This window comes from Lissotriton vulgaris, unplaced genomic scaffold (assembly GCF_964263255.1).
Source record: "Lissotriton vulgaris unplaced genomic scaffold, aLisVul1.2 SCAFFOLD_301, whole genome shotgun sequence".
NCBI lineage: Eukaryota > Metazoa > Chordata > Amphibia > Caudata > Salamandridae > Lissotriton > Lissotriton vulgaris.
Genome location: NW_028244321.1, coordinates 1,300,001 through 1,312,500, shown reverse-complemented (window position 1 = coordinate 1,312,500; position 12,500 = coordinate 1,300,001). Strand labels below are relative to the sequence as shown.

Below are 12,500 nucleotides of genomic sequence, written 5' to 3'. Positions count from 1 at the left end.
TGCAGCGGAAGAGCCAATAGACCTAGCAGCAGAGGAAGATGATGGTAATCAGTTACTTAACTTTATCACCCCTTCACCGGAAGAGCTAATCAAAATCTGTAGGTCTGTTAAATCTGGTTCCCCTCGAGATCCCGCACCCCCTAAAAGATTGAGCAACAGCTTGGAGACCTTGGAACCCTACATCAGGCATGTGCTAGATGTCTCTTTCCGATCCAGTTCTATACCCGAGGACTGGAAACAGGCTGTGGTGCTTCCCCTCCGCAAGAAGCCTAACATTAGCTTTGAGAATTTGGACAATTTGCGCCCCATCTCCCTGCTGCCCTATCTCTCCAAGGTAGCGGAGAAGGTGGCAAACAAACAGCTAATGACATATGTAGAGGAAGGCAACCATCTTCATCCTACCCAATTTGGATTCCGGCCCCGTCATTCGACGGAGTCCGCCCTTCTGAGGGCTACTGAAGCCCTCCGGCAGGGTGCTGACGAGGGACAAACAATGGCGCTAATTTTACTAGATCTTAGCGCCGCGTTCGACACTGTGGCACATTCCATCCTGCTACAGTGTCTGGACAAGGTTGGGGTGAAAGGGGCAGCGTTGAAATGGATTTATTCATTTCTCACTGGCCGGGGTTTCCAAGTGAGGCAGGGTGACCACTACTCGGAGCGAATTCCTTTGGACCAGGGGGTGCCGCAGGGCTCGTCCCTGAGTCCAACACTCTTTAATCTTTATGTCGCTCCAATTGCCACCTTAGTAGAGAGTCACGGCCTCAGCTTGGTGTCGTATGCCGATGACACGCAGCTGGTTATCTCCCTATCGCGCGCACCCGATCTTTCGGCGGACACCTTTAGAGCATGCATGCAAGACCTGGCTGCCTGGATGTCCGCCAACTGCCTCAAGCTTAATGGAGGCAAGACCGAGGTGCTGGTCGTGGGGGGCCGCCAGTCTGCGTGGACGTCGGCATGGTGGCCATCTTCCCTGGGCCCAACACCCACCCCTTGCCAAAAAGCAAGGAATCTGGGCATTTGGTTTGATGCCGCCCTCACCTTTGGCCCTCAGATCAATCAGTTGGTGGGACAATGCTTTGGGACCCTCAAAAGCCTCAGAAAGACGCTGAAGTTCTTGCCTGTGAGAGCCCGACAGACCTTGGTACATGCACTAGTCACTTCGAAGATGGACTATGGCAATCTTCTGTATTTAGGTACCCTGGAGAAGAATCTCAGCCGCTTACAGGTCCTACAGAACGCTGCTGCACGACTGGTGCTTAGATTACCCAGAAGAGCTGCTTCTGTAGCGGCTCTCCGGTCCTTTCACTGGCTCCCGGTCAGAAGCAGGGTAGAATTCAAAGCACTCTGCACGTGCCATCGGATCATTCATGGGAAATCCCCTCTCCCTCTACAAGGACTCTTGACACCTTATGAGCCTCCCCGCTCTCTAAGATCTTCTGGCTCTGGACTCCTGGCTGTCCCTAAGGTATCCAGAGCTCGGATGGGGGGTAGATCTTTTAGATACCTTGCAGCCGCCAGATGGAATCAGCTGCCCATGGCGCTACGACTAGAGCCATCTGAGTCAATTTTCAGAGCTAAGCTCAAAACTGCTCTATTCGCCCAGTAGGTGTGCCGCTATTGTAGGGTCCAGGAATAAAGTAGCTCCTCAGCGCGGGGACACGCCGTTGTGCGTCACCATGCGCTTTACAAAACCCCAAAATAGAAAATAGAAATAGAAACACACCTGGCGCAGATATTCTATTCTGTTTATTAGACCTGCATCTCCCCTGTACCTCCTCAAGCCATCTGTATTTGAAGCAAGAAAGAGTTAAGGAACGGTCCATCTACACTTTTATTGGGAGGATGCTGCCGTGAGCTCCTCCCAGCTAATCACACAAACAGCAGTAAAGCAAGATAACTACACAGTTAGGGGGGACTGCATGGTTAGGTTTTTGAGGAATTATTGAAACTGACCTCAGTGACCCATAATCAGAGCTGTGGCTAATGACTGCATGCCTAATTATGATGAAGCAAGCACCATGGCTCGTAGGGGCCCCACAACACACTTTTCTTAGCTCATTGAATTAAAGTATAAACTTCTGCCATGTGTGAGTGGTAAAGGCTTGTTAATTTTGTTGCTTTTCAAATTCACGTCTGATAACAAGACGAAGGAACATTGGGGCATCAGACGCTTTGGAAAGTAGCCACCAACCGCAGAGAAAGAGAGAAAGAGGGAAAAGATAGTATGAGGTGTGGAGAAAACAGCAGCAGGTACAAGGAGCTCAAATGAGATTAATGGCGCCTAAATAGAGCACGTAAAGGAACAGTTACAAATCTAAGAAAAGGGAAAGAAAAGACTAGGAAAAAACACAGAAAGAGCTTGTAGATGAAATTCTCTTCCAGGAACAGCAGGTTAAGAGAAATTACACAGGGAGCAGTTAAGCTTGTAACACGGGGGAGAATAGAAAAGAAAATACAGTTTTATGAAGTGTGTTTGCTTAATCCAGCTACCACTTTTATTTTATTTCTCTATTTGCTTCTTTTATTGGTAAAGTAAGTTTCAAGTGCATGCACAGGTATGACCGAGAGAGCCAGGGTATAAAAATTTGAAGCGTTTGCACCAGCGCTAATGAAGGACGAGAGTTATAGCAAAGATATGAAAGGGGGAGCGATAATAAATATGTGATATGGCAATAGTGACACCAAAATAAGCCACCTATTTATAAAACTGACATGGAAGAAATACTAAAGGTTAACTTCTGAAATTGTAGCCGATGTTAAAAAGATTCTCGTTTTCGGCAGGATTCGAACCTGCGCGGGGAGACCCCTATGGATTTCTAGTCCATCGCCTTAACCACTCGGCCACAACAACTGACTGCAAGGTGTGTGCACATAATCTGTATGCAAGTTTTCAAGGTGTCCCACAGCAAATTCCTGATATTCTGCAATGCACTTTTTAAAAATAAGGTTTTTTTCAGCAGGCACATTCTCTCCTAAAAACAAAAATTGCATGCGTATATCTCTAGTTTGGAATACCATAGGCTTGCATGCATACTCTCATGGGTCACTCAAGTTTTTTGGACCCTATTGCACTCTGTTTTCGTGCTGCTTTTAGTATATGTCCCATATTAAAGAAGTCTACCATCTTTGAGTATTTGAGGCTCCTTTGTAAGTGCTTTATATTTTTTCCTTGAAGAGCTATATAATAAAGGGGTCCGGGAAGGATTGCATTTATGGAAGATAAAAGAAGGCCCACTTGTCTCACCAAATGCTGTAGAGAAACCTGATGTTTTACTCATGTTATCCTTAGTTCGTTTTTGTTAGACCTTGCATTCTTAAGGTGGTCCCAACCCCACCTTATTGCTTTTCACCTCCGCATTTTGCTGTATCTTTTTGTTGGCCTTAGGACTCTGATCACTTTATCGCTACTAATCAGTGCTGAAGTGCACGTGCTTCTTCCCTAATCATGTGTATAATTGGAGTATACCTGACTGACAGATTTAATTTACTTGAAAGCCCCTTGTAAAGTGGTATACCATATACCCAGGGACTGATTGTGCCGCCCAAAGAAATAGCATTTCAAACCTGTCTCAAGCCTGCTACTGCAGTGCCTGTGCTGCAGTGTACTGCCACTTCGACTTGACATTTAAAACTACTTGCCAAGCCTTAAACTCCAATTTTATTACATATCAGTAACCCCTAAGGTAGGCCCTAGGTAGTCCTAGGGGCATCATGCTATGTAAGTAAAAGGTAAGACATGTACTGTGGTAGTTTGTATGTCCTAGTAGTATCAAACAGTCTATTACATTTTTCACTACTGTGAGGTCTGCCCCTCTCATAGGTTAGCATTGGGTATTCCCTTATACTTTTTGGGGGGTAATTCCATATCAGAGAGGAGAAGCTTTATTTATTTATTGATAAATCCTATCTACTGGTGAGGTTGGATTTAATCTTACTATTGTATAAATGCCATTTTTAGAGAGTGAGCATTTCTCTGCACTTACTGCTCTATTTGCATGAAAACCTGTCTTCAATTGACGTCTGGATTGGGCTGCGAGACAGCTACATATGTGCATTCCCTGTAGACAGCCACAACACAGGTCACTCAACTGCAACTGCATTCATCTGCATTCTGATTGGCCTGGGGGAGAGCTCCGCTCCCCTTACCACAAATATGTTCAAGAACGATAATTTATGTCAGTAAGTACAGTATACCTACATCTTATAATCATGTGTGTTTAAATAATTTGTTGTTAGATCGTTTAAATATTGAAAAGGATCTGTTTTTAATAGACATTTTACAAAAACAACTGGTACATTTGGGAATTCTGTAAAGGAAAAACCCCACTGCCGTGACATTGCAAACCACAATGCCGTGACTCGGATTCGAAACGAGGTTGCTGCGGCCACAACGCAGAGTACTAACCACTATACGATCACGGCGAGCTACTTGGGCTCAATAACGCACAGTGACATGAAGAAATTATAATTCGGAACACTCAGGGCTACTCCTGTGATAGGCTGAATGTGTTCATTGCTTCCTCATTCCTTATACAAAGGCTTTATCTCCTCAGTGGTCGATAGGCTGAAACCGTTTCCTGGACGCCTGCTTGTGAACTGGCAGGAGTCAAAGATCACACATACACTGGTGGGCCTGTGATGGGACACCAATGCAGAGAAACACACCTGGCGCAGATATTCTATTCTGTTTATTAGACCTGCATCTCCCCTGTACCTCCTCAAGCCATCTGTATGTGAAGCAAGAAAGAGTTAAGGAACGGTCCATCTACACTTTTATTGGGAGGATGCTGCCGTGAGCTCCTCCCAGCTAATCACACAAACAGCAGTAAAGCAAGATAACTACACAGTTAGGGGGGACTGCATGGTTAGGTTTTTGAGGAATTATTGAAACTGACCTCAGTGACCCATAATCAGAGCTGTGGCTAATGACTGCATGCCTAATTATGATGAAGCAAGCACCATGGCTCGTAGGGGCCCCACAACACACTTTTCTTAGCTCATTGAATTAAAGTATAAACTTCTGCCATGTGTGAGTGGTAAAGGCTTGTTAATTTTGTTGCTTTTCAAATTCACGTCTGACAACAAGACGAAGGAACATTGGGGCATCAGACGCTTTGGAAAGTAGCCACCAACCGCAGAGAAAGAGAGAAAGAGGGAAAAGACAGTATGAGGTGTGGAGAAAACAGCAGCAGGTACAAGGAGCTCAAATGAGATTAATGGCGCCTAAATAGAGCACGTAAAGGAACAGTTACAAATCTAAGAAAAGGGAAAGAAAAGACTAGGAAAAAACACAGAAAGAGCTTGTAGATGGAATTCTCTTCCAGGAACAGCAGGTTAAGAGAAATTGCACAGGGAGCAGTTAAGCTTGTAACACGGGGGAGAATAGAAAAGAAAATGCAGTTTTATGAAGTGTGTTTGCCTAATCCAGCTAGCACTTTTATTTTATTTCTCTATTTGCTTCTTTTATTGGTAAAGTAAGTTTCAAGTGCATGCACAGGTATGACCGAGAAAGCCAGGGTATAATAATTTGAAGCGTTTGCACCAGCGCTAATGAAGGACGAGAGTTATAGCAAAGATATGAAAGGGGGAGCGATAATAAATATGTGCTATGGCAATAGTGACACCAAAATACGCCACCTATTTATAAAACTGACATGGAAGAAATACTAAAGGTTAACTTCTGAAATTGTAGCCGATGTTAAAAAGATTCTCGTTGTCGGCAGGATTCGAACCTGCGCGGGGAGACCCCAATGGATTTCTAGTCCATCACCTTAACCACTCGGCCACAACAACTGACTGCAAGGTGTGTGCACATAATCTGTATGCAAGTTTTCAAGGTGTCCCACAGCAAATTCCTGATATTCTGCAATGCACTTTTTAAAAATAAGGTTTTTTTCAGCAGGCACATTCTCTCCTAAAAACAAAAATTGCATGCGTATATCTCTAGTTTGGAATACCATAGGCTTGCATGCATACTCTCATGGGTCACTCACGTTTTTTGGACCCTATTGCACTCTGTTTTCGTGCTGCTTTTAGTATATGTCCCATATTAAAGAAGTCTACCATCTTTGAGTATTTGAGGCTCCTTTGTAAGTGCTTTATATTTTTTCCTTGAAGAGCTATATAATAAAGGGGTCCGGGAAAAATTGCATTTATGGAAGATAAAAGAAGGCCCACTTGTCTCACCAAATGCTGTAGAGAAACCTGATGTTTTACTCATGTTATCCTTAGTTCGTTTTTGTTAGACCTTGCATTCTTAAGGTGGTCCCAACCCCACCTTATTGCTTTTCACCTCCGCATTTTGCTGTATCTTTTTGTTGGCCTTAGGACTCTGATCACTTTATCGCTACTAATCAGTGCTGAAGTGCACGTGCTTCTTCCCTAATCATGTGTATAATTGGAGTATACCTGACTGACAGATTTAATTTACTTGAAAGCCCCTTGTAAAGTGGTATACCATATACCCAGGGACTGATTGTGCCGCCCAAAGAAATAGCATTTCAAACCTGTCTCAAGCCTGCTACTGCAGTGCCTGTGCTGCAGTGTACTGCCACTTCGACTTGACATTTAAAACTACTTGCCAAGCCTTAAACTCCAATTTTATTACATATCAGTAACCCCTAAGGTAGGCCCTAGGTAGTCCTAGGGGCATCATGCTATGTAAGTAAAAGGTAAGACATGTACTGTGGTAGTTTGTATGTCCTAGTAGTATCAAACAGTCTATTACATTTTTCACTACTGTGAGGTCTGCCCCTCTCATAGGTTAGCATTGGGTATTCCCTTATACTTTTTGGGGGGTAATTCCATATCAGAGAGGAGAAGCTTTATTTATTTATTGATAAATCCTATCTACTGGTGAGGTTGGATTTAATCTTACTATTGTATAAATGCCATTTTTAGAGAGTGAGCATTTCTCTGCACTTACTGCTCTATTTGCATTGAAACCTGTCTTCGATTGACGTCTGGATTGGGCTGCGAGACAGCTCCATATGTGCATTCCCTGTAGACAGCCACAACACAGGTCACTCAACTGCAACTGCATTCATCTGCATTCTGATTGGCCTGGGGGAGAGCTCCGCTCCCCTTACCGCAAATATGTTCAAGAACGATAATTTATGTCAGTAAGTACAGTATACCTACATCTTATAATCATGTGTGGTTAAATAATTTGTTGTTAGATCGTTTAAATATTGAAAAGGATCTGTTTTTAATAGACATTTTACAAAAACAACTGGTACATTTGGGAATTCTGTAAAGGAAAAACCCAACTGCCGTGACATTGCCAACCACAATGCCGTGACTCGGATTCAAACCGAGGTTGCTGCGGCCACAACGCAGAGTACTAACCACTATAAAATCACGGCGAGCTACTTGGGCTCCATAACATACAGTGACATGAAGAAATTATAATTCGGAACACTCAGGGCTACTCCTGTGATAGGCTGAATGTGTTCATTGCTTCCTCATTCCTTATACAAAGGCTTTATCTCCTCAGTGGTTGATAGGCTGAAACCGTTTCCTGGCCGCCTGCTTGTGAACTGGCAGGAGTAAAAGATCACACATACACTGGTGGGCCTGTGATGGGACACCAATGCAGAGAAACACACCTGGCGCAGATATTCTATTCTGTTTATTAGACCTGCATCTCCCCTGTACCTCCTCAAGCCATCTGTATGTGAAGCAAGAAAGAGTTAAGGAACGGTCCATCTACACTTTTATTGGGAGGATGCTGCCGTGAGCTCCTCCCAGCTAATCACACAAACAGCAGTAAAGCAAGATAACTACACAGTTAGGGGGGACTGCATGGTTAGGTTTTTGAGGAATTATTGAAACTGACCTCAGTGACCCATAATTAGAGCTGTGGCTAATGACTGCATGCCTAATTATGATGAAGCAAGCACCATGGCTCGTAGGGGCCCCACAACACACTTTTCTTAGCTCATTGAATTAAAGTATAAACTTCTGCCATGTGTGAGTGGTAAAGGCTTGTTAATTTTGTTGCTTTTCAAATTCACGTCTGACAACAAGACGAAGGAACATTGGGGCATCAGACGCTTTGGAAAGTAGCCACCAACCGCAGAGAAAGAGAGAAAGAGGGAAAAGACAGTATGAGTTGTGGAGAAAACAGCAGCAGGTGCAAGGAGCTCAAATGAGATTAATGGCGCCTAAATAGAGCACATAAAGGAACAGTTACAAATCTAAGAAAAGGGAAAGAAAAGACTAGGAAAAAACACAGAAAGAGCTTGTAGATGAAATTCTCTTCCAGGAACAGCAGGTTAAGAGAAATTACACAGGGAGCAGTTAAGCTTGTAACACGGGGGAGAATAGAAAAGAAAATGCAGTTTTATGAAGTGTGTTTGCCTAATCCAGCTAGCACTTTTATTTTATTTCTCTATTTGCTTCTTTTATTGGTAAAGTAAGTTTCAAGTGCATGCACAGGTATGACCGAGAGAGCCAGGGTATAATAATTTGAAGCGTTTGCACCAGCGCTAATGGAGGACGAGAGTTATAGCAAAGATATGAAAGGGGGAGCGATAATAAATATGTGATATGGCAATAGTGACACCAAAATAAGCCACCTATTTATAAAACTGACATGGAAGAAATACTAAAGGTTAACTTCTGAAATTGTAGCCGATGTTAAAAAGATTCTCGTTGTCGGCAGGATTCGAACCTTCGCGGGGAGACCCCAATGGATTTCTAGTCCATCGCCTTAACCACTCGGCCACAACAACTGACTGCAAGGTGTGTGCACATAATCTGTATGCAAGTTTTCAAGGTGTCCCACAGCAAATTCCTGATATTCTGCAATGCACTTTTTAAAAATAAGGTTTTTTTCAGCAGGCACATTCTCTCCTAAAAACAAAAATTGCATGCGTATATCTCTAGTTTTGAATACCATAGGCTTGCATGCATACTCTCATGGGTCACTCAAGTTTTTTGGACCCTATTGCACTCTGTTTTCGTGCTGCTTTTAGTATATGTCCCATATTAAAGAAGTCTACCATCTTTGAGTATTTGAGGCTCCTTTGTAAGTGCTTTATATTTTTTCCTTGAAGAGCTATATAATAAAGGGGTCCGGGAAGGATTGCATTTATGGAAGATAAAAGAAGGCCCACTTGTCTCACCAAATGCTGTAGAGAAACCTGATGTTTTACTCATGTTATCCTTAGTTCGTTTTTGTTAGACCTTGCATTCTTAAGGTGGTCCCAACCCCACCTTATTGCTTTTCACCTCCGCATTTTGCTGTATCTTTTTGTTGTCCTTAGGACTCTGATCACTTTATCGCTACTAATCAGTGCTGAAGTGCACGTGCTTCTTCCCTAATCATGTGTATAATTGGAGTATACCTGACTGACAGATTTAATTTACTTGAAAGCCCCTTGTAAAGTGGTATACCATGTACCCAGGGACTGATTGTGCCGCCCAAAGAAATAGCATTTCAAACCTGTCTCAAGCCTGCTACTGCAGTGCCTGTGCTGCAGTGTACTGCCACTTCGACTTGGCATTTAAAACTACTTGCCAAGCCTTAAACTCCAATTTTATTACATATCAGTAACCCCTAAGGTAGGCCCTAGGTAGTCCTAGGGGCATCATGCTATGTAAGTAAAAGGTAATACATGTACTGTGGTAGTTTGTATGTCCTAGTAGTATCAAACAGTCTATTACATTTTTCACTACTGTGAGGTCTGCCCCTCTCATAGGTTAGCATTGGGTATTCCCTTATACTTTTTGGGGGGTAATTCCATATCAGAGAGGAGAAGCTTTATTTATTTATTGATAAATCCTATCTACTGGTGAGGTTGGATTTAATCTTACTATTGTATAAATGCCATTTTTAGAGAGTGAGCATTTCTCTGCACTTACTGCTCTATTTGCATTGAAACCTGTCTTCGATTGACGTCTGGATTGGGCTGCGAGACAGCTACATATGTGCATTCCCAGTAGACAGCCACAACACAGGTCACTCAACTGCAACTGCATTCATCTGCATTCTGATTGGCCTGGGGGAGAGCTCCGCTCCCCTTACCGCAAATATGTTCAAGAACGATAATTTTACGTAAGTACAGTATACCTACATCTTATAATCATGTGTGTTTAAATAATTTGTTGTTAGATCGTTTAAATATTGAAAAGGATCTGTTTTTAATAGACATTTTACAAAAACAACTGGTACATTTGGGAATTCTGTAAAGGAAAAACCCAACTGCCGTGACATTGCCAACCACAATGCCGTGATTCGGATTCGAACCGAGGTTGCTGCGGCCACAACGCAGAGTACTAACCACTATACGATCACGGCGAGCTACTTGGGCTCAATAACGTACAGTGACATGAAGAAATTATAATTCGGAACACTCAGGGCTACTCCTGTGATAGGCTGAATGTGTTCATTGCTTCCTCATTCCTTATACAAAGGCTTTATCTCCTCAGTGGTTGATAGGCTGAAACCGTTTCCTGGCCGCCTGCTTGTGAACTGGCAGGAGTCAAAGATCACACATACACTGGTGGGCCTGTGATGGGACACCAATGCAGAGAAACACACCAGGCGCAGATATTCTATTCTGTTTATTAGACCTGCATCTCCCCTGTACCTCCTCAAGCCATCTGTATGTGAAGCAAGAAAGAGTTAAGGAACGGTCCATCTACACTTTTATTGGGAGGATGCTGCCGTGAGCTCCTCCCAGCTAATCACACAAACAGCAGTAAAGCAAGATAACTACACAGTTAGGGGGGACTGCATGGTTAGGTTTTTGAGGAATTATTGAAACTGACCTCAGTGACCCATAATCAGAGCTGTGGCTAATGACTGCATGCCTAATTATGATGAAGCAAGCACCATGGCTCGTAGGGGCCCCACAACACACTTTTCTTAGCTCATTGAATTAAAGTATAAACTTCTGCCATGTGTGAGTGGTAAAGGCTTGTTAATTTTGTTGCTTTTCAAATTCACGTCTGACAACAAGACGAAGGAACATTGGGGCATCAGACGCTTTGGAAAGTAGCCACCAACCGCAGAGAAAGAGGGAAAAGACAGTATGAGGTGTGGAGAAAACAGCAGCAGGTACAAGGAGCTCAAATGAGATTAATGGCGCCTAAATAGAGCACGTAAAGGAACAGTTACAAATCTAAGAAAAGGGAAAGAAAAGACTAGGAAAAAACACAGAAAGAGCTTGTAGATGGAATTCTCTTCCAGGAACAGCAGGTTAAGAGAAATTACACAGGGAGCAGTTAAGCTTGTAACACGGGGGAGAATAGAAAAGAAAATGCAGTTTTATGAAGTGTGTTTGCCTAATCCAGCTAGCACTTTTATTTTATTTCTATATTTGCTTCTTTTATTGGTAAAGTAAGTTTCAAGTGCATGCACAGGTATGACCGAGAAAGCCAGGGTATAATAATTTGAAGCGTTTGCACCAGCGCTAATGAAGGACGAGAGTTATAGCAAAGATATGAAAGGGGGAGCGATAATAAATATGTGCTATGGCAATAGTGACACCAAAATACGCCACCTATTTATAAAACTGACATGGAAGAAATACTAAAGGTTAACTTCTGAAATTGTAGCCGATGTTAAAAAGAATCTCGTTGTCGGCAGGATTCGAACCTGCGCGGGGAGACCCCAATGGATTTCTAGTCCATCACCTTAACCACTCGGCCACAACAACTGACTACAAGGTGTGTGCACATAATCTGTATGCAAGTTTTCAAGGTGTCCCACAGCAAATTCCTGATATTCTGCAATGCACTTTTTAAAAATAAGGTTTTTTTCAGCAGGCACATTCTCTCCTAAAAACAAAAATTGCATGCGTATATCTCTAGTTTGGAATACCATAGGCTTGCATGCATACTCTCATGGGTCACTCACGTTTTTTGGACCCTATTGCACTCTGTTTTCGTGCTGCTTTTAGTATATGTCCCATATTAAAGAAGTCTACCATCTTTGAGTATTTGAGGCTCCTTTGTAAGTGCTTCATATTTTTTCCTTGAAGAGCTATATAATAAAGGGGTCCGGGAAAGATTGCATTTATGGAAGATAAAAGAAGGCCCACTTGTCTCACCAAATGCTGTAGAGAAACCTGATGTTTTACTCATGTTATCCGTAGTTCGTTTTTGTTAGACCTTGCATTCTTAAGGTGGTCCCAACCCCACCTTATTGCTTTTCACCTCCGCATTTTGCTGTATCTTTTTGTTGGCCTTAGGACTCTGATCACTTTATCGCTACTAATCAGTGCTGAAGTGCACGTGCTTCTTCCCTAATCATGTGTATAATTGGAGTATACCTGACTGACAGATTTAATATACTTGAAAGCCCCTTGTAAAGTGGTATACCATATACCCAGGGACTGATTGTGCCGCCCAAAGAAATAGCATTTCAAACCTGTCTCAAGCCTGGTACTGCAGTGCCTGTGCTGCAGTGTACTGCCACTTCGACTTGGCATTTAAAACTACTTGCCAAGCCTTAAACTCCAATTTTATTACATATCAGTAACCCCTAG

The 12,500-nt window shown here is 42.9% G+C and overlaps 4 non-coding genes across 4 annotated transcripts; all 4 read right to left on the bottom strand.

Annotated features, from left to right (window-relative positions):
* Window positions 1-2,772: 2,772 nt before the first annotated feature.
* Window positions 2,773-2,854, bottom strand: TRNAS-AGA (transfer RNA serine (anticodon AGA)). Its single transcript has one exon. It is a non-coding gene; the product is annotated as a tRNA-Ser (tRNA).
* Window positions 2,855-5,714: 2,860 nt separating this feature from the next.
* Window positions 5,715-5,796, bottom strand: TRNAS-AGA (transfer RNA serine (anticodon AGA)). Its single transcript has one exon. It is a non-coding gene; the product is annotated as a tRNA-Ser (tRNA).
* A 2,860-nt stretch (window positions 5,797-8,656) lies between these two features.
* Window positions 8,657-8,738, bottom strand: TRNAS-AGA (transfer RNA serine (anticodon AGA)). Its single transcript has one exon. It is a non-coding gene; the product is annotated as a tRNA-Ser (tRNA).
* Window positions 8,739-11,587: 2,849 nt separating this feature from the next.
* TRNAS-AGA (transfer RNA serine (anticodon AGA)) lies at window positions 11,588-11,669 on the bottom strand. The gene has a single exon. It is a non-coding gene; the product is annotated as a tRNA-Ser (tRNA).
* Between the last annotated feature and the right edge of the window lie 831 nt (window positions 11,670-12,500).